At 42.3% G+C, this 22,160-nt stretch overlaps 1 protein-coding gene across 2 annotated transcripts in view; it reads left to right on the top strand.

Annotated features, from left to right (window-relative positions):
* ZNF560 (zinc finger protein 560) overlaps positions 1-22,160 on the top strand; it is a 64,868-nt gene that overhangs the window by 37,781 nt on the left and 4,927 nt on the right. Inside the window, exons 10-12 of one of the 2 annotated variants that reach the window (XM_055103411.2) lie at positions 15,800-15,905; positions 16,113-16,219; positions 16,440-17,049. The gene's annotated coding sequence lies outside the window, so the exon portion shown is untranslated. Of the gene's footprint in view, positions 1-15,799; positions 15,906-16,112; positions 16,220-16,439; positions 17,050-22,160 lie in introns of those variants that run through there. The other variant, XM_063599839.1, reaches the window with a different exon arrangement.

Raw genomic sequence — 22,160 nt, 5'->3', positions numbered from 1 at the left:
TCTGTAGTTTATAGATTAACTGAAAGTATTCTTTAAGGAGAACAAAGGGACAGGCTCTGGCTTGTTATCTGCAGCAGGAGCATGTCATTAAGGCACAGATTGCTTATGCCATTGTTTGTGGTTGAGGAACACCTTGAGCGGTTTTCCGCCCTGGGTGGGCCAGGTGTTCCTTGCCCTCATTCCGGTGAACCAGCAGCCTCCAGTGTGTGCATCATAACCATCACGAGCATGTCACAGTGCTGCAGAGATCTTGTTTATGACGTTTCTTATGGCTTGTTTATGGCCAGGCTTGGGGCCTATTCCCAGCATGTCCCCCTTTTTGTTTTACCAGGGCAATAAAAGCAAAGGTGGCTTTATCACAGTGAGCTACTTCTTGCAGGAGTCAGGATCTGCATCTGCAGACTACACAAAGACAAACAACACAGATTAATAGGACAACCATCATAGAAATCACAGAGCCTCCAAGTGTTTTTATGCATTTCATAGGATTTATGGCTGCCAATCCATCTGCAACTCCTTCAAGCACTCCAGTTCCTGGCATTAAGGTCAGGTGTGCCTGGGATGCTTGAAGTATTTGTTCTCTTAATTTTGCAACATCCAAAGACAAGTTTGTAGAGTGTCCTTCCAGATACTTTTTTTTATTCTTTCCCATTCATGGTCTAATTCATCGTAAGGGTGAGGAGTGATACAAAAGTCAGAAGTATTCCAGTCGCATTTCAGCTGCATTCCATGTTCCAAACTAGCTACTTGATCTCCCAGCCACATTACAGTTGGTTGGAGATCATTGATTGGATTAACTATCTTTTGGTCTATTTTAGTTTGAGAGTTCCACAGCAGAGTAGAGTTCTTTTGCCATTATTTACAAAATCTGCTGTCTGCACTGATGAATGTAGTGCCACTCCAGCTACTGTAGCAGTAGCTGTGACAGCAATCAGTCCCATAATAATCAAGATTAAAGTAGCAATGAAACACTGAGAACTTCTTAGAATTTTCTGAAGAATTTCAGTAATAATATGTACAGAGGGAGAGGGTTCCCAAGGATGGGAAAGCTTCGCCGGTAACCAACTCCTTCTTGAGCTCTCACTGCTAGTATAGAATGATTAGTATTAAACAAGGAAGAGTTCACACAAGAGGACAATCTACCTTCCTGGCAAGTTACATGATAATTAGGGGTGTCAAACTTTAGATCGCCCATTACCAACAAAAGGAGGGTGAACACAACTTTGTATCCAAATTGTATTATTTTCAACAAGTTCTAAAATGTAATTAGGATTATATTGTGACAGCATAGTATATTTTCCTTCCCAAATCTTGATCTTATCAAGAGCTATTAATAGTTTCCACAAATCCTTATGTTTAGCTCCTACAGTGGGCCATATCATTTGAGGTGCCACTATACCGCCATGTTTCCAGATAATAGGAACTCTTGCGGTACTTCTTATCATTTTTACCATCTGATCGTTTTATTCAGACCAGCTGAACATACTGTGGCCATCACATGCAGACAGAGGTGCAATTCATGCTAAACATCCCCTTAGGGGACCAATAAATAATGATTCCATAGGAATCATGCAGCACCTCTGCCTGTCCTGCAATGCAATCTTCCCAAATGAGTACATTCATTTTTTCTGACCGGGTCCAATCCTGTTTACAAATAGGTTTTTGAGGGCGGTATGCCTCAATTAGAGGAGCAGATTCATTATGGTAAATACTGAGACCAGAAAGCATGTGTAACTGTGCCATAGAGTGATTATGTCTAGGCATTATTGCCAGCCAAGATTGATACTGAGGGGGTGGGCAACTAGCGGCCTTTCCCAAACAGATGGGTGGATGTTTAAATCCTAAAGAAATACTCATAACAGTTCCTTCCTTGTGTGGGTGAGATGGGCCTCTATCATCTGTAGGACCAGGTATCCAAGAGCTATTATTAGTGTATACCTCCACTGGGGGGTCCAGCCAAGTTACAGGCCATAGAAGTGGTGGAAAAGGTAAATATGCCCAATGAGTATAATTGCTCTTTTTGTCAGTCCTTGCTGAAGGAACACTCATGGCAATGGTGATCACTGCTGTCATAAAATTACTCACTGTGACTGCTTGTCCTGCTTTCCTCAGGTTTTCTTCCACCATCTGTGACAGCTTCTTGATCTGTCCCCAGGTAGGTGGCTGCTTTCGATGAGTGTTGCTCGTGACAGTTGGGGGTCATCCTCAGCATCAACTTGGACAATGCTGCCACCAATGGGTGTTTGGGATCCTCCCAAAACCTCTTCCTCGTTATCTGGCTCATAGTAGGGCTTTAGATATCTCAATGGCACCCAAATTGGCTGTTGATTCTGTCCTGGAGAAACACAAGCATAACCTCTGCCCCATGTTATTATTTTACCTGTTTCACAACCTTTTGTTATCGGGTCTTTCCACCAAACCCGTTGTTCCACTTCTGTGTCAGTAGAAGGGCTGAGGCAGGGCATGCTTGTCTGACATAATGTAAAAGAGTCTTGGAACATGTCCTGGGTCCAGGGTCTAAAACCCCTTGCGGCCTATGGAACACCAAGCTCTGTGCCTAAGGATGGAAGGCTGCCCCGCTGCACTACAGTCTAAGCCCAGGGCATAAAACCCCTTGTGGCTCATAAATTGATTGTATCTTGAGTTAGAAGAACCTATTCTCCATTATCTCAAGTAGCAGAGCATATGCTAAACCATCACAGCTACCTTTCTACCCCCACATCCTCACCTGTCTACCCCCACATCCACACGTCCTCACCACCTGCTTCTTTGATCACCAATAAATAGTGTGGGCTCCCAGAGCTCAGGGACTTCGCAGCCTCCATACTAGTGTTGGCCCCCTGGACCCACCCTATGAACTCTTAACTTGTCTCATTCCTTTGACTCTGCCATACTTCGTAGCCCCCATGGCCTGGTGTTCGGTCTGATCACCCCAACATAGTAGGGCTTTAGATGTCTCAATGGCACCCAAATTGGCTGTTGATTCAGTCCTTTAGAAACACAAGCATAACCTCTGCCCCATGTTATTATTTTACCTGTTTCCCAATCTTTTGTTATCGGGTCTTTCCACCAAACCCATTGTTCCACTTCTGCCTTTGCAGCTGTCTTCTGTAAATGTTTTTCAGCTGCTGGTAACAATCGGCCTTTAGGTAGCCTCAAAAATTTTAAAGTTAATAATGCTAGATTTAGTTGCATGTGTGGAGTCCTATAGTCACTGTCTCCCCCTTTCTGTTTTTGCAACTGCTGTTTTAGGGAGAGATTCATTCTTTCCACTATAGCTTGTCCTTGAGAATTATATGGGATACCAATAATGTCTTCAATACTCCATATAGAGAAAAATGTAACTACAGCTTGCCTAGTATAGCTTGGGGCATTATCTGTTTTAATAGAAGCTGGAATGCCCATCACCACAAAACACTGCAAAAGGTGATGTTTAACACAGGCAGAAGACTCTCCTGATTGGCATGTAGCCCAGACAAAGTGAGAAAAGGTGTCTACACATACATGTACATAAGCTAGTCTCCCAAACGAGGGAACATGTGTGACATCCATTTGCCAAAGAGAATTAGGTTCCAATCCTCAAGGAATCATTTGGCAAGTTGGGCATCGCTGGTTAATAGCTTTAGCTTCTTTCCAGGTAATGCTGTATCTGTGTCTGAGACCAGAGACATTAACATGTGTTAAATTGTGGAAGTGTCTAGCATTAGATATTGCAGTAGCAACTAGGTGATCAGCCATTTGATTCCCTACAGTCAAAGGTCCTGGAAGAGGTATATGAGCCCTAATGTGAGTGATGTAAAAAGGGTGCATTCTACTCCTAACTGCTGTTTGCAATTGGGTAAATAAAGTCATCAGTTGCTCATATGTGTGGAATCGTAGCTGAGCATTTTCAACTAACTGTGTAGAACCACATATGAAGAATCAGAAATCATATTAATAGGCATATTAAAAGCAGTCAATGCCTCAATTATGGCCTCAAGCTCCGCTTTTTGAGCTGAAGTATAGGGCGTCTGAAAAACTTTACCTTTCGATCCAGAATAAGAGGCTTTACCATTACTAGACCCATCTGTGAAGACATTCTCAGTACCTTCAATTGGTTTGATTTAGTTATTTTAAGGAGAATCCAATTAGTTAATTTCAAAAATTGAAACAGTTTCATGTTAGGAAAATGGTTATTGAGAATACCCACAAAGTCAGCTAAATGGGTTTAACAAGTAAGACTATTTATAAAAGCTTGCTGTATTTGTGTCTTTGTGAGAGGGATAATAATTTTTCCAGGATCATATCCATGTAATTTAACAATCCGAGTTCTCCCATTTCCTATCATAGTAGCAATTTGATCCAAATAAGGAGTCAAAGTCCGTGAATTAGTATGTGGAAGGAAAAGCCATGCCACAAGATCTCGCTCTTGAACAATAACACCAGTAGGTGAATGCTGAGTTGGAAAAATTAGCAAATCTAGAGTATTCTCTGGATGTATTCTATTTATTTGGGCCTTATGGACTTGCTTTTCAATTAGCTGCACTCTGCCTCAGCTTCTTTTGTTAATTGCCAAGGGCTTGTGACACTAGGATCTCCTCTAAAGATAGAAAACAGAGTACTCATGGCATAAGTCAGAATGCCTAGAGCAGGCGGTATCCAATTAATATACCCTAGTAAATTTTGAAAGTCTGATTCAATGTTTTCAATTGATCCTACATATGGCTACTTTCTGTGGCACTATTGTGGTGACATTTACTAAGGTCCCCAAGTAGATGTAAGGAGTAGTAGTCTGAATTGCGTCAGGAGCTATAATTAAACTGGCATGAGAAATTGAATTTTCCAAGTGATCGTAACATTGGAGTAATATTTCCGAAGTGGGGGAAGCACAAAGAATATCATCCATATGAGGAATAATGTAACACTGTGAAAATCTTTTATGAGTAGGTTCAATTGCTTGCCCTACATAAGTCTGGCAAATTGTTGGACTGTGTAACATGCCTTGTGCAACACTTTCCAATTAAAACGCGTAGCAGGCTGCAAGTTGTTTACCACAGGAATCGTAAATGCAAACTGTTCATAGTCCTGCTGAGCTAAGGGGATAGTAAAGAAACAAGTCTTTTAAATCTATGACTATTAAAGGCCAATTTTTTGGAATCATAGCAGGAGAAGGCAGTCCTGGCTGTAATGCCCCAATAGGTTATATAGCTGAATTAATGGCCCTTAAGTCAGTTAACATTCTCCATTTACCTGGTTTTGTCTTAATTACGAAAACTGGGGAATTCCAAGGGGAGAGCGTTTGAGCTATATGTTCCTTTTGAAGCTGTTCTTTGACTAGTTCATTTAAAGCCTCCAGTTTCTCTTTACTCAGCGGCCACTGTTCTATCCATATTGGCCTGTCTGTCAGCCATTTTAACGGGATAGGCTCTGGAGGTTTAACAATGGCCACCATCAAAAATGGTATCCTAAGTCTTGGCGGGAACTTTGTCTTTCCGCTTGAAGAGATTCCTTCAAACCTTGCAAATTTTTTCCTAGTTCTATACCATGGACATACCCCATTTCATGCATCATATGTTGACTTTGAGGGCTGTATAATTGCTCAGGAATTAGAACTTGTGCTCCCCATTGTTGTAATAAATGTATGGGGGGAGAGCCCCCATAAATTTATAGGTATAGAAGTTATAATTGGTTGAATAGTCCCAGGTTGTCCATCGGGCCCTTTACAATGCAAAGTATAACTACTTTGATATACTTCAGGGGCTTTATCAACTCCAACTATGTTAAATTGAGTGGGCTGAATTGGCCATGCAGATGGCCAGTGATGTAGAGATATGACTGAAATGTCCACTCCTGTATCTACCAAACCTTTAAATTTCTTTCCCTGAATAGTTATTTCACAGGTAGGATGGTTATCAGTAATTTGATTTACCCAGTAGGTGGCTTTCCCTTGTTTATTTGTACTGCCAAATCCCCTTGTTCTTTTAGTTTCACTTTTTCCTAGTCCCACATATGGTAAAATCAGAAGCTGCACTATACACTCTCCCGGTTCTGCCTTTTAAGGAACGGAGGGAGATATAACGATTTGAATTTCCCCATTACAATCCAAATCAATTACTCCTGTATGAACCTGCACTCCTTTTAAATTTAAACTAGATATTCCCAGAAGTAGTCCTACCATTCCTGCTGGCAGAGGTCCGCAGACTCCTGTTGGTACTTTCTGCAGTGGCTTTCCAGGCAGGAGACTCACAGCCCTGGTGCAACACAGATCTACTGCGGCACTACCAGCTGTGGCGGGGGACAAGCATTATACAGGGTTGAGGGAGTGGTCTGAGCCAGGAATGCCCTGGTTTGGAATGTGGCTCAGGATTGGCCCCTCATGGCATTAATCGAAATCGGGTTTCCGTCTTTATCAAATTTAGAATGACACTGATTGGCCCAATGCTTTCCTTTTTTACACTTCAGGTATAGACCTGGTTCAGCAGTTTTCTTTTTTCCATCAATGGGCAGTTGGACCCTCTGATTTTTTCTACATTCTCTCTCATATGCCCATGTTTCCTGCAGTTGAAACAAGCTTCAGGAAATGGAGCATTTCCTTTACCCACTCTCAGTCCTCCCATGGCTTGCATTAACAGAGTAGCTTTATGCAGATTACCTCCAATACTGTCACAGGCCTTGATATAATCAACTAAATGTGCTTTCCCTCTAATAGGTCACAGAGCAGCCTGGCACTTGGGATTAGCATTGTCAAAAGCTAATAACCGCAACACTGTATCCTGAGCAGTTGAATCTGCAATCACCTTTTTAAGAGACTCCTGTAACCAAGCTATAAAATCTGCATAGGGTTCTTTTGGCCCCTGCTTAACAGCACTAAAATAAGGGTATTGTTCTCCACCTGAAGAGATTTTTTTCCCAAGCTCTAATGCACACTCCTCTAAGCTGATCTATAGCATCATCCTGCATGACCACTTGTGTGTCTAATGCAGCCCAGCCACCAACTCTCAAAAGTTGGTCGGTAGTTACATTAATTGGAGGTTGAACTTGTGCACTGCAGGCAGCTTGAGTAGAAGCTTCATCTGGCCACCAGGTCTTAAACTGTAAAAACTGAGCAGGAGCCAGACAGGCTCGAGTAAGAGTGTCCCATCAATGGGAATCATCTGACTGGAGGTAGCAACATTCTTTAACAGACCCATCACGAAAGGAGAACGTGGTCCATACTGATTGATAGCCTGTTTAAACTCGTTCAGTAATTTAAAGGGAAAAGCCTCAAATGTAGCCATAACATTCCCGTTGATCTGGGGGATGTATCCTAACAGGGAACTGCCAAGCCTCTAAATTACCCTCTCTTCTAGCTTGCTGAATTCCTGCCTGAATAGAACTGAGGGCGGTCACTCGGGGCGCTGCTCGAACAGTTGCTGGGGAGACTACTTTTCGCTCAGTGTCCTCCAGAAAAGAAAGATCCAGAGGGTCAGGCCATTCCCTATCTTCAAGGTATTGAGGAGGTGCTGAGGGGCAGGGACAAGCTTCCCCTTCTTGGGTCTCTTTAAGTGGTTGACGGATCTGTTCTTTTATCTCTTCCACAACATTATCACACTCCCTCTCTTCTTTGTCTCCTTCCTCCTCATCATCAGTGTGAAAAGCTTCCAAGGTGGAATGAATCAGAGCCCACACTGACCACACAGTTACAGGAATATCCTCAGCACCATCCTTATATGCCTTTTTCAGTGCGCTGCCTACCTCCTCCCAGACCTCTACATCCATATTTCCTCGGTCGGAAACCAGGGGCAATATTTCTCTACCACACTAAAAAGCTGCATAAGTCGGCTAGTGCTAACTTTCACTCCTCCTTTTCTGAGGAGCTGCCGAGGCAGACTCAAATAAGCCTTGTGCCTGCTTGACCCTTGTCCCATTGTTACCCTGATGCTTCCGAGCTCCCCTTCTTACTCACCACGGGGATTGCTTAAGAGTACTCAGGTGTGCTCCAGCGTAGTTCCACGTTCTCCAACCATCGCTCTGGCGACCCTTCAACCCGGGTTCGAGCCCCATGTTTGGGTGCCACTTGCTGAGACCAGCTTGGTCATGGAGACCTCAACCCAGCGATGCTAGAGGAATAAAGACACAGACACAAAAATAGAGTGCAATGTGGGATCAGAAGGCTAACAGCCTTCAGAGCTGACGGTCTCAAACAGAGTTTGACCCACCTATTTATTGACAGTAAACTCATGATAAACATCGTTTCTGCAGTTTATAGATTAACTGAATGTATTATTTATGGAGAACCAAGGGACAGGCTCTTGCTTGTTATCTGCAGCAGGAACATGTCCTTAAGGCACAGATTGCTCATGCCATTGTTTGTGGTTTAGGAATGCCTTGAACAGTTTTCCGCCCTGGGTGGGCCAGGTGTTCCTTGAGCTTATTCTGGTGAACCAGCAACCTCCAGTGTGTGCATCATAGCCATCACGAGCATGTCACAGTGCTGCAGAGATCTTGTTTATGGCCAGTTTCTCATGGCCTGTTTATGTCCAGGCTTGGGGCCTGTTCCAAGCAGTATTCTTTTCTTAGTCTATCATTGCCTGTTTTTTGTGTGAAGGTTGGAGTATTTTCTCCTTTCTTTAACTCATACAGTACTTTCTTATTACAAGTATTATCAGTCACAATTCACTGGCAGAATCAGCTGAATCTGGATTATTTGTTGCCATTGTTATGGGATTTTATTTTCATGTTTTGGAATGAATTCAAAGCATGGACTCAATTATTTTTATATTTTGTAGGCACTAGTAAGGTTTCCAACTTCATCTTTTTAAAGTTTTTATTATTTTCCAATTTCATCTTAAGTCTGTTTTGGCAAGAGTTTTTATAGGTAGTTTTGTATTTTAAAATTTATACTCAATGTTTATAATATTTTCTGATATTTTAAGTATTTGTGCCTTTTGCTGTTGCATACCTTTTGCATACCCCTTTTCATTCCTGATATCATTTCCTTGTGCCTTTTCTCCTTTATGAAAAACATTAATGTTGCTAGAATTTACTTAGTTTTGTTAATTCCTTTCAAAATAAATGGATTTGATTAGTATATTTTTGGTTTGATTTCTGTAGTAAAGTTGTGTTGACATAACAAATTATCACAGGATGGCTTAAGCAACAGAAATTAATTTTCTCAGTGCTATGGAGGCTGTAAATGTTTTCAGGGTGCCAACATGGTTGGTTTTTGGTGAGGGCATCTTCTTGGCTTGTAGAGTGCTGCTTTCTCATTATCTCTCATTCTGCTGGCTCGCCTTTGGCTGACAGATACAGCAAACACTCTTGTGTCTCTTCTTTATAAGGTACTAATACTATCATGAGAGCCCCATCATCATGATCTCATCCAACCCTAATTACCTCTAGAAGCCCCCATATTCAAATATAAACACCTTAGGAGTTGGGATTCGAAGATATGAACATTGTGGGGGGAAGAGGGTATACACAGTTCAGTCTATAGTGTTCTATTTTGTTAGTTTCTATTTTTAATTTTTGCTTCCATTGTAGTACATTATTTTTTCTCACCTTTAGGTTCAGGGCATACATGAGCATGTTTGTAACATGGGTAAATTGTGTATTGCTGGGGTTTGTGATATGAATGATCCATCACCCAAGTGGTGAGCATAGTAGCCCGTAGGTAGTTTTTCAACCCTCTCCTCCTCCCCCAGCCTCCCACCTACCCGCCCAGTAGTCTCCAGTGTCTATTGTTCCCATTGTTGTATCCATGATTACTCGCTTAGCTCTCACTTACAAATGAGAACATGTAGTATTTAGGTTTCTGTTCTTGTGTTAATCTGTTTAGGATGATCACCTCCAACTTCAACCATGTTGCTGCAGTGGATATGATCTTGTTCTTTTTTATGGCTGCGTAGTATTCCATGGTGTATGTGTACTACGTTTTCTTTATCCATTCCACTGTTGATTGGCATTTAGGTTGATTCCATGTCTTTGCCATTGTGAATATTGCTGTGATGAATATATGAGTGTATGTGTCTATTTGATAGAAAAATCTATTTTCTTTTGGGTATATACCTGGTAATGGCATTGCTGGTTAGAGTGGTAGCTTTGTTATAAGTTCTTTTGAGAAGTCTCCACACTCCTTTCCACAGTACATTCCAACCAACAGTGTATAAAAATGTTCCCTTTTCTCTGCATCCTGGCCAACATGTTTTTTGACTTTTAAATAGTAGCCATTATGACTGGTGTGAGATGGTATCTCATTGTGGTTTTGATTTGCATTTCTCTAATGATTAGTAATGAGCATTTTTTCCTATGTTTATTGGCTGCATGTATGTCTTCTTTTGAGAACTGCCTGTTTATGTTCTTTTGCCCTGCCCCCCACTTTTTTTTTTGGCTTACATGGAGTCTCACTGTGTCACCCAGGCTGGAGTGCAGTGGCACAATCTCAGCTCACTGCAACCTCCGCCTCTTGGATTCAAGCGATTCTCCTGCCTCAGCCTCATGAGTAGCTGGGATTACAGATGTTCGCCACCATGCCCAGCTAGTTTTTGTATTTTTGGTAGAGACGGGGGTTTCACCATGCTGGCCAGGCTGGTCTCGAACTCCTGAACTCAAGTTATCCTCCTTACTTGACCTCCCAAAGTGCTGGGGTTACAGGTGTGAGACACTGTGCCAAACCATTTGCCCATTTTTTAATGGGGTTTGTTTTTTGCTTGTTGAATTAAGTTTCTTATAGATTCTGGATATTAGACCTTTGTCAGATGCATAATTTGAAAATATTTTCTTCTGTAGGTTGTCTAACTCTCTTGATAGTTTCTTTTGCTGTACAGAAGCTATTTAGTTAAATTAGGTCCTACTTATCAATTTTTGTTTTTATTGCAGTTGCTTTTGGGGACTTATTCACAGATTCTTTGCTAAGGCTGATATCCAGAATGGTATTTCCTAAGTTTTCTTCAAGGATTGTTACAGTTTTAGGTTTTACATTTAAGTCTTTAATCCATCCTGAATTTTTGTATATGGTGAAAGGTAGGGATCCAGTTTTATTCTTCCGCATATGGCTAGCCAGTTATTCCCAGCACCATTTATTGAATTGGGAATTCTTTCTCTATTGCTTGTTATTGTCTACTTTGTAGATCAGATGGTTGTAGGTATGTGGCTTTTTTTATTTTTTAACCTTGATCCATTGGTGTATGTGTCTGTTTTTGTAACAGTACCATGCTATTTTGGTTACTGTAGGCTTGTAGTGTAGTTTGGAATCAGGTAGGGTGACGTCTCTGGTTTTGTTCTTTTTGCATAGGATTGCTTTGGCTATTTGGGCTCTTTTTCAGTTCTGTATAAATTTTAGAATAGTTTTTTTTTGTAATTCTTTGAAAAATGACACTGAGAGTTTGATAGGAATAGTGTTGAATCTGCAGATTGCTTTAGGCACTGTGGCCATTTTAATGATACTGATTCTTCCTGTCCATGACCATGGGATGTTTTTCCATTGTTTTTCAGCAGTGTTTTGTAGTTCTTCTTGCAGAAACTTTAACCTCCTTGGTTAGATGTATTCCTAGGTATTTTATTTTGTGGTTACTGTAAATGAGATTGCATCTTGATTTGGCTCTCAGCTTGAACATTATTGGTGTACAGAAATGGTGATTTGGTGTGGTGGCTCATGCCTGTAATCCCAGCACTTTGGGAGGCTGAGGCAGACTGGTCACTTGGAGGCAGGGATTCAAGACCAGCCTGGGCAACATGGTGAAACCCTGTCTCTAGTAAAAATATAAAAATTATCTGGATATGGTGCTGCATGCCTGTAATCCCAGATACTCGGGAGGCTGATGTGCAGAGGTTGCAGTGAGCCGAGATCGTGCCACTGCACTCTAGCCTGGGCAACAGCGAGACTGTATCTTTAAAAATAAATAAACAAACAAATAAATGCTGATTTTTATATATTGATTTTGTAATCAGAACCGAATTGAGTTTTCTAAATTCTGAAGTTGTTTATCAGCTCCAGGGGCCTTTTGTCAGAGTCTTATAGAGTTTTCTATGTACAGACTCATATCATCAGTGAAGACAAATAGTCCTATTTGCGTGCCTTTTATTTCTTTGACTGATTGCTCTGGCTGGGACTCCTAGTACTATGTTGAATAGCAGTGGTTAGAGTGCGCATCCTTTTCTTTTTTCAGTTTTTTTTTTTTTTTTTTGAGACAGTCTTGCCCTATCACCCAGGCTGGAGTGCAATAGCGCGATCTCGGCTCACTGCAACCTCCGCCTCCCGGGTTCAAATGAGTCTCCTGCCTCAGCCTTCTGAGTAGTTGGGATTACAGGCGCCTGCCACTGCGTCCAGCTAATTTTTGTATTTTTAATAGAGACAGGGTTTCACCATCTTGGCCAGGCTAGTCTTGAACTCCTGACCTAATGATCCAGCTGCCTCAGTGTCCCAAAGTGCTGGGATTACAGGCACAAGCCATCATGCCTGGCCTTTTTTGTTTTTTGTTTTGAGACAGAGTTTTGCTCTTGTTGCCCAAGCTGGAGTGCAGTGCAATGGTGCAATCTTGGCTCACTGCAACCTCCGCCTCCTGGGTTCAAGTGATTCTCCTGCCTCAGCCTCCCGAGTAACTGGGATTACAGGCACAGACTGGCACACCTGGCTAGTTTTTGGACTTTTAGCAGAAACGAGGTTTCACCATGTTAGCCAGGATGGTCTCGAACTCCTCACCTCAGGTGATCCACCCACCTTGACTTTCCAAAGTGCTGGGATTACAGGCATGAGCCACTGTGCCCAGCCTTTTCAGTTCTTAAGTGGGGTGCTTCCAGCTTTTGCCCATTTAGTATGATGTTGACTGTAGCTATGTCATAGATGGCTCTATTATTTTGAGGTATGTTCCTTTTTTGTTTTTTTCACTTCATATGGTGCTGACTTTCTACGTTTTTGCTGTAGGTGTTTTAGCACTCTAAACATTTCTCTTAACCCTGCTTTAGCTGCATCCCAGAGATTTTGGTATCTTGTTTCTTTGCTTTCATTAATTTCAAAGAATTTTTAAATTTCCACCTTAATTTAGCTGTTTACCCAAAAGTCATTCAGAAGCAAGTTGTTCAATTTCCATGTAATTGTGTGATTTTGACAGATCTTGGTATTGATCTTTATTTTTATTTCTATTTCACTGTGGTCTGAGAGTATAGTTGGTATGATTTTCAAATTTTGAATGAATTTATTGAGACTTGCTTTATGGCTGAGAATGTGGTCTTTGAGTGTTCTGTGTGCAGACGAGAAGAATATGTATTTTGTGGTTGATGGGTAGAATGTTCTGTGGATATCTATTAAGTCCAATTGGTGAAGTTTCAAATTGAAGTCCAGAATTTGTTAGTTTTCTGCCTCAGTGATCTAACACTGCCAGGGGGGTGTTGAAGTCTGCCACTATTCTTGTTTGGCTGTCTGTAGGTCTAGAAGTACTTGTTTTATGAATGCGAATGCTCCAATGTTGAAGGTTAAGTCATCTTGTTGGATTGAACCCTTTATCATTATATAGTGCTCTTTGTCCTTTTTTCCTGTTGTTGGTTTAAAGTCTATTTTATCCAACAAAAGAATAATGATCCGTGCTCTTTTTTGTTTTGCATTTGCATGATAGCTCTTTCTCCCACTTTTTGAGTCCATGGGTGTCTCATATGTGTGAGATAGGTCTCAGAAGGATAGTACTTGTTTTTATCCAGATTGCCACTCTGTCCCTTTTAAATGGGGTGGTAAGTCCATTTACATTCAAGGCTAATATTGATATGTGAGGATATGATCCTATTATGAAGCTGTTAGGTGGTTGTTTTATAGTTTCTATTTTGTTTTTGCTTCAAAAGGTCTGTGGGCTGCGTACTTAGGTTTGGTTGTTTTGCGGTAGCATGTATCATTCTTTCATCTTCATGTTTAGAACTCTGTTAAGGGGCCAAGTGAGGTGGCTCATGCTTGTAATCTCAGCACTTTGGGAGGCTGAGGAGGGTGGACACCTCAGGTCAGGAGTTCAAGACCAGCCTGACCAACATGGAGAAACCCTGTCTCCACTAAAAAAAAAAAAAAAAGCCAGGCATTGTGGCGCATGCCTGTAATCCCAGCTACTCTGGAGGCTGAGGCAGGAGAATCACTTGAACCTGGGAGGCAGATGTTACCGTGAGCCAAGATCGCGTCATTGCACTCCAGCCTGGGCAATAAGAGTGAAATGTCTGAAAAACAAACAAACCTCCCCCCCCAACATGCACACACAAAAACTCCATTAAGGATTTATTGTAAGGCTGGTCTACTGGTAATGAAATCCCTTAGTGATTGCTTGTCTCTAGAAATGTTTATTCTACTCTTATGAAGCTTAGTTTGGTCAGGTTTGAAATTCTTGGTTGGAGTTTCCTCTTCAAGAATGATGAAAATAGGCCCCCAGTCTTTTCTGGCTTGTAGGGTTTCTCCTGAGGAGTCTGCTATTAGCCTGATGACGAGATTCCCTTTGTACCTGATGTGCTGTTTCCTCTAGCTGCCTTTAAGCTTTTTTCTCTAGCATTGACCTTAGGCTGGTGACTGTATGTCTTGGTGGTGTTCATTTTATGTAGTATCTGGCAGGTGTTGTCTGGATTTCTTATATATGGATGGCTACCTCTCTAGCACAATTAGGGAAATTTTCTTAAATTATTCTCTCAAGTATGGTTTCCAGGTTGCTTACTTTTTCTCTTTCTCTCCCTGGAATGCCAGTAATTTGTAAATTTGATCACTTTACGTCATCCCATATTTCTTGGGGACTTTGTTCCTTACATTTTTTTATTTGTGTTTGTCTGACTGGGTTAGTTGAAAGACCAGTCTTCAAGCTCTGAAATTCTTCTGCTTGGTGTAGTCTGTTGATGAAGCTTTCAATTTTATTTTAAAATTCCTTAAGTGAGGTTTTCAGTTCCTGTAGCTTTGATTAATTACTTCTTAAGATGTTTATTTCTTATTTTGTTGATTGCTTTATGTTTGTGTTGATTTTCAATCTTGTCTTGGATCTAGCTGAGTTTCCCTGCAGGCCAAGCTTTGAATTCTCCACCTGTCATCTCTGTGCCTCCATTTTGGAAAGGGACCATTGCTGTAGAGTGAGAGTGACCCTTTGGTGGTGTCACAACATTCAGCTTTTTCATGGTGGCAGAATTCTTACAGTTTCCTTCTCATCTGGAGAGGGTTGGGGCTAAAATATAGAAGAATGTGCTTCTAATCTGTGTCAGATTGTTGGTAGAATTAATTTTGTTATGGCTGTAGAATTCCTTACAGCTTATTTTGTCAATGCCAGCAACAGAGAGTATGTCTGCTATTTTTTTTTTTGCGATGGAGTCTCGCTCTGTTGCCCAGGCTGGAATGCAGTGGCGTGATCTTGGCCCACTGCAACCTCCGCCTCCCAGGTTCAAGCGATTCTCCTGCCTCAGCCTCTCGAGTAGCTGAGACTATAGCCATGCGCCACCATGCCCAGCTAATTTTTGTATTTTTATCTAGAGATGGGGTTTCACCATATTGGCCAGGCTGGTCTCGAACTCCTGACCTTGTGATCTGCCCACCTCGGCCTCTCAAAGTGCAAGTGTGAGCCATGGCGCCCAGCCGTCTGCTATTTTTTAGTCACTGATATCCAGATTCCCCTTTGAAGGGACTCATCTAATTTTGTCAGGTGAATATCTCTAGATATCTCTATACTATAAGTAAATCAAGTTCTCCTAGGAATATTCTAGGAGATTATTCGCTTTGTGTAATGTGTAATCGACTGAATAGGGACTTGAATTGTATCTGGAAAATTCCTTCATTGTTGCCACATAATGTAATACAGGGTTGACTGACATTGCATCACTTTTGCTATATTTTCTTGATTAGGAGGAAACTGTTTATCCTACCAACACTCAACAGGAGGGGATTATACCAAGGCATACCAGAGTGCAGGACTCATAAGCACCATCTCAGAATTCTGCCTACTATACAGGTAAACCCCCTAATGTGGATGAATCTCACAAACATGATGTTGTGAAAGAAACCAGAAGTAACAAGAGAATGCATCCTATATTTTATGTGTGTGTTTGTGTGTGTGTGTGTGTGTGTGTGTGTGTGTGTGTATGACTTGGCAAAATTGGTTCTGGTTTAGGGAAAGGTGGAGTAAATGCAGTTATCCTGTCTGTCCCACTGAATGCAGGTGTAACACCTGGACAGAATGCATCAGCTATGTGAAGAATCTGAAAAGTAAATAGCAGCAGGGAGATGGACAAAAAAATCAGCGTTCAAAGTACCACCAAGCAGGCAGTAAGTTTACTAGTTTTCCCCCTTCTGGTTTCATCTGGTCTGTACTCAGTGTGGCTGAAAAACCAGAGGCACACATCATGACCAACATGGAGAGCTCCAGAAGAAGCCCTCTGGTTCTGGTAATATCAACAAGGGGGTGGGAGGGGTGGTTTCTAATGCTCAGTGAGAAAGAGAGGGAGATAAATACCTTCGTTTGTTTTCTCCATTTACTTGATTCCAGCCTCCAAGCAATCCTGTGGTGGCAATGAGACATACCATAGACTTTGAGAGCTGGAATGTGAGATAGATGACCTTCCGTGTAGTCTAGCCTCCAGGTAGAGACACAAAGAGTACAACAAAATCTTTGAAAATAAAGCTCCCATTGAAACCACAACTCAGAGTGTTGACTAAAACTTGCAAGCTGAACCCAACTGGGTAATTGTCCAGATTAAAAAAAAAAATCAGCTGAGTGCAGTGGCTCATGCCTTTAATCCCTGCACTTTGGGAGGCCAAGGCGGGTGGACCACGAGGTCAAGAGATCGAGACCATCCTGGCCAACATGGTCAAACCCCGTCTCTACTAAAAATACAAAAATCAGCTGGGAGTGGCAGTACATGCCTGTAATCCCAGCTACTAAGGAGGCTGAGGCAGGAGAATTGGTTGAATCGGGAGGCGGAGGTTGCAGTGAGCCACGATCGCACCACTGCACTCCAGCCTGGCGACAGAGCTAGACTCCATCCAAAAAAAAAAAAAAAAAAACTACGTTCTCCATAGGACTTAAAGGCCCAGAGTGTTATAATATTCAAAGTGCCCTGAATATAAACCCAAACTATTCAGCATACTAGTAGCAGAGCCTCACAGGGTTGTGTAACAGTACAAAAGGCTAACATTCATGATATTAGAGTCCTAAAAGAAGAAGATGTGTGATGCAATAAGTTTTTGAAAAGGTAATGATGAAAAACTTCTCAAATTTGATGAAAGACACAAATATTCAGATTCAAGAAATTTAATGAACCCAAAACATAACCCCAAAGAAATATAAGCCAAAACATATAATAATTAAAGTTGTGACAGCTAAAGTTAAGTAGAACATCTTGAAATTAGCGTGGGAAGTAATAACATGTTACTTATAAGAGAACATTTCGTGGCTCATGCCTGTAAATTCCAACAATACTTTGGGAGGCTAAGGCAGGCAGATCACTTGAGCCCAGGAGTTCGAGACCCGTCTAGGCAACATGGAAAAATCCCACCCCTACAAAAAAATTAGCTGGGTGTGGTTGCGTGTGCCTGTAGTCCCAGCTATTTGGGAGGTCGAGATAAGAGAACTGCAGTGAACTGTGAGCCTGCCACTGCGCTCCAGCCTGGGTGATAGAGACCCTGTCTCAAAGTAAATAAATAAAAGAACAGTTCAGTTGACTGTGCATTTCTTTTTCCTTCCCTCCCTTCCTTCCCCTCCTTTCCTTTCCTCCTTTCCTTCTCTCTTCTCTTCTTTTTTCCTTCCTTCCTTTCTCCCTTCCTCCTTCTTCCTTTTTCTTTTCTCTTTCCTTTCTTCCCTTCCTTCTTCTCTTTCTTTTTCTTTCCTCTTTCTTTTCTCCTTGTTTCTTTCTTTCTTCTCCCCCCCTTCTCTCTTTCTTTCTTTCTGAGATGGAGTCTCACACTCCAGGCTGGAGTGCAATAGCACGATCTCGGTTCACTGCAACCTCCACCTCCCAGATTCAAGTGATTCTCCTGCCTCAGCTCCCCGAGTAGCTGGGATTCAGGTGCCTGCCACCGCACCCATATAATTTTTTGTATTTTTAGTAAAGACAGGGTTTCACTATGTTCGCCAGGCTGGTCTCGAACTCCTGGCCTCATGATCAATCCACCTTGGCCTGGGATTATAAGTGTGAGCCACCACTCCCGGCCGACTGTGGATTTCTTATAGAAACTATAAAGGCCTGGGCATGGTTACTCATGCCCTGTAATGCCAGCACTTTGGGAGGCCAAGGTGGATCACTTGAGCCCTGGAGTTTAAGGCTGCAGTGAGCTATGATTACATCACTGTGATCCAGCCTGGGTGACAGCAAGACCCTGTCTCAAAACAACAAGCAAAAAAACCCACCAATGGCTCACATCTGTAATCCCAGCACTTTTGGAGGCTGAGGTGGGCAGATCACTTGAAGTCAGGAATTCAAGACCAGCCTGGCCAATACGGCAAAACCCTGTCTCTACTAAAAATACAAAAATTAGCTGGGCGTGGTGGCACACATCTATAATACTAGCTACTGGGGAGGCTGGGCAGGAGAATCACTTGAACCTGGGAGGTGGAGGTTACAGTGAGCCGAGATCGTGCCAGTGCACTCCAGCCTGGGTGACAGAGTGAGCCTCTGTCTCAAACAAAAAACAAAAACAAAAAAACACACCACCATAAAGGCAAAGAGCAAATTAAATGACATTTTTTAAGGGCTGAGAGAAAAGGAACAACCTTAAAGTTTCTTTCGATGGCTATGTGAAATACTTTCTTAGACTTCTGCCCTCTTTGTTTGTTACCTGCGTGCAGCCAGCTGCTCAAGCTCCCAGGTCACACCATCTGCACGCACAGGAACTGTGTGTGTGTGCTCGCATGGTGATTCAAAATGTGGAATGGCTTCCATGTATTCATGTAGTGGAACTGTGTGTAGGCCTGGATTCACATGCCTCTTTCATATCCTTGTGGTCTCCTTAAGGGACTTTTTTTTTTTTTTTTTTTTTTTTGAGACAGAGTCTCGTTCTGTCTCCCAGGCTGGAGTTCAGTGGCGCAATCTCGGCTCACTGCAAGCTCTGCCTCCCGGGTTCACACCATTCTCCTGCCTCAGCCTCCCGAGTAGCTGGGACTACAGGCACCCACCAACACGCCTGACTAAGTTTTTTTTTGTATTTTTAGTAGAGATGGGGTTTCACCGTCTTAGCCAGGATGGTCTCGATCTCCTGACCTTGTGATCTGCCTGCCTCAGCCTCCCAAAGTGCTGGGATTACAGGCATGAGCCACTGCGCCTGGCCTCCTTAAGGGACTTATATCTCCATTTTTTTTTTTTTTTTTGAGAGAGAGTCTTGCCCTGTTGCCCAGACTGGAGTGCAGTGGCACAGTCTCAGCTCACTGCAGCCTCCACCTCCTGGGTTCACACGATTCTCCTGCCTCAGCTTCCCAAGTAGCTGGGATTACAGGCGTGTGCCACCACACCTGGATAATTTTTTGTATTTTTAGTAGAGACGGAGTTTCACCGTGTTAGCCAGGATGGTCTCGATCTCCTGACCTCGTGATCCACCTGCCTTGGCCTCCCAAAGTGATGGGATTACAGGCGTGAGCCACACACGTGGCTGAGACTTTTATCTTAATGAAGAGAAAACAAGAGAAAAGGATAGGGGTTGAAGTACTGAAACATTAATTTTAGGTAAGGGGAGTTGGTCCTCCAAATATATACTAATTTCAGCCAGGTGGGCATGAAAATAAATATCTCAGGCCAGGTATGGTGGCTCATGTCTATAATCCCAGCACATTGGGAGGCTGAGGCAAGCGGATCACTTTCAGTTCAGGAGTTAGAGACCAGCCTGGGCAACATGGTGAAACCCTGTCTCCACTAAAAATACAAAAATTAGCCCTGCATGGTGATGCATGCCTGTAATTCCAGTTACTTGGGAGGCTGAGGCACAGTAATCACTTGAACCCAGGAGGCGGAGGTTGCATTGAGCTGAAATTGTGCCACTCCAGCTTTGGTGATGGAGTAGACTCTGTCTCAAAAAAAAGAAAAAAAAGAAAAGAAATATCTCAGGGCATTTCACAGAGGTCAACACATTTGAAAAGGTGAGGAAACTTTTAAAGCTGTACTGGTCATAGAGCAAAGTGAAGTACAGAATAGAGTCAGACTGCTAGAGTACACGTCTTGGCTCTGCCTCTTGCTGGCTACGTAATTTTGTAGAAGTTAAATGGCCTCTCTTGCCTCAGTCTGATCTTCCTTTTTTTTTTTTGAGACAGAGTCTGGCTCTTTCGCCCAGGCTGGAGTGCAGTGGCTGATCTCGGCTCACTGCAAGCTCCGCCTCCCGGGTTCGCGCCATTCTCCTGCCTCAGCCTCCTGAGTAGCTGGGACTACAGGCGCCCGCCACCACGCCCGGCTAATTTTTTGTATTTTTAGTAGAGATGGGGTTTCACCGTGTTAGCCAGGATGGTCTCGATCTCCTGACCTTGTGATCCGTCCGCCTCGGCCTCCCAAAGTGCTGGGATTACAGGCGTGAGCCACCACGCCTGGCCACCTCAGTGTGATCTTCTGTAAACTGTGGATGAATTTTACAATAAGCTGCCTGATTTGGTATTGTAAGAATCAAATAAGTGAATGCATCCAACTCAAATATGATAAGACAAGATTTAGTGGTACTTAGTAAGATTAAATTAGTCCTAGGTAATGATATTTTAAAGAAAACTCATCTGTATGCAAATCTTCTAAATAAAATTTCTAGCAAAACTAATCCAGTTATGAGAAAAAATAGTGCCCTATGACCAGTTTTACTTTAGGATTGCAAGAATGGCTTATTATCAGGAATGTTTTCAACACAACTAATTACTACATTTGAGAGAGAGGAAAGTATTGTGAGGGAAGATGAAAAATTCCATATCCATTTGGAATTTAAAAAGTAAGTGAGCAAGGAAAGGAAAATGAATCCAGAATGGAATGGAGAAGTTTATCTACTGATGTGATTTTTTATGTAGGAAATCCTAAGGAATCCACTAAACTATTAAAACTGATAAACAAGTTCAACAAGGTTATAGGTAACAAGATCAACATAGAAAACTCAGTTGTATTTATGTATACTATCACGGCACAAGCCAAAAATGAAATTAAGAAAACAATTCTGGCTGGGCGTGGTGGCTCATGCCTGTAATCCCAGCACTTTGGGAGGCCTGAGGTCAGGAGCTCGAGACCAGCCTGGCCAACATGGTGAAACCCCGTCTCTACTAAAAATACAAAAAAAAAAAAAATAGCTGGGTGTGGTGGCGCGTGCCTGTAGTCCCAGCTACTCAGGAGGGTGAGGCAGAAGAATCGCTTGAACCCAGGAGGTGGAGGTTGCAGTGAGCTGAGATGGCACCACTGCACTCCAGCCTGGGCAATAAGAGCGAAACTTCATCTCCAAAAAAAAAAAAGAAAAGAAAAGAAAACAATTCCATTTATTATAGTATTAAAATAATAAAATACTTGGGAATAAATCTGATAAAAGATGTGTGAGACTTGCATACTGAATACCACAAAATGTTGATAAAGACGAAAAGTAATGGAAAGTCACCCCATGTTGATGGATTAGAATACTTATTATTTTTGAGAGGGAGTCTTGCTCTGTTGCCCAAGCTGGAATGCACTGGTGCAATCTCGGCTTACTGTAACCTCTGCCTCTGGGTTCAAGCAGTTCTCCTGCCTCAGTCTCCCGAGTAGCTGGGATTACAGGCATGTGCCACCATGCCCGACTAATTTTTGTATTTTTAGTAGATATGGGGTTTCACCATGTTGGCCAGGCTGGTCTCAAACTCCTGACCTCAAGTGATCTGCCCATCTCGGCCTCTCAAAGTGCTGGGATTGTAGGCGTGAACCACCACACCTGACCAAGAATACTGAACATTATTTTTAAGATGGCAGTACTCTCCAAGTTGGTCTATAGATTAAACATAATCCCTATCAAAATTCCAGATGGTGACAGAGTCTTTGCTTTACTCAACTATAGTCAAGCTCCTTAAACTTTTCTTAGGCCCATGTGTACACTTTTGTATATTGAGTTTTAGCAAGAACCCTGCTAAGTCAGTACAATAAGAACCTACCACCCTCAGTATCAGATCACCCTTATAGCTAATCAGGTTCCTGATTCTCTACTATCTACCAATTACAGGCCAAAGTGATCAGACATCATGTTAGGTCAGTTTATCCACCATCCGCCATACCCCTGATATTCCTCTTAGCAATTT

This window comes from Pan paniscus, chromosome 20, assembly GCF_029289425.2.
Source record: "Pan paniscus chromosome 20, NHGRI_mPanPan1-v2.0_pri, whole genome shotgun sequence".
NCBI classification, from domain to species: domain Eukaryota; kingdom Metazoa; phylum Chordata; class Mammalia; order Primates; family Hominidae; genus Pan; species Pan paniscus.
This window is presented reverse-complemented; position numbering and strand designations above follow the sequence as displayed.